Source organism: Odontomachus brunneus, unplaced genomic scaffold (assembly GCF_010583005.1).
Source record: "Odontomachus brunneus isolate Ranch 3 - 2012 unplaced genomic scaffold, Obru_v1 Obru_scaffold_161, whole genome shotgun sequence".
NCBI lineage: Eukaryota > Metazoa > Arthropoda > Insecta > Hymenoptera > Formicidae > Odontomachus > Odontomachus brunneus.
Window position 1 is genome coordinate 362730 of NW_022639611.1, and position 217 is coordinate 362946.

Here is a 217-nt window from a genome sequence, read left to right on the forward strand (position 1 = left end):
TATATATATATATATATATATATATATATATATATATATATAAACTGAAGCATTTGAAGCGGCTATTGAATACAACCAAAAGTTAATTTTATTATTAATATTTTAATTTTTTTAATTTAGTTATATTTACTTTTTTAATAAAAAAATTGTATGTATATATATATATATATATATATATATATATATATATATATATATATATATATATTGCGACGCT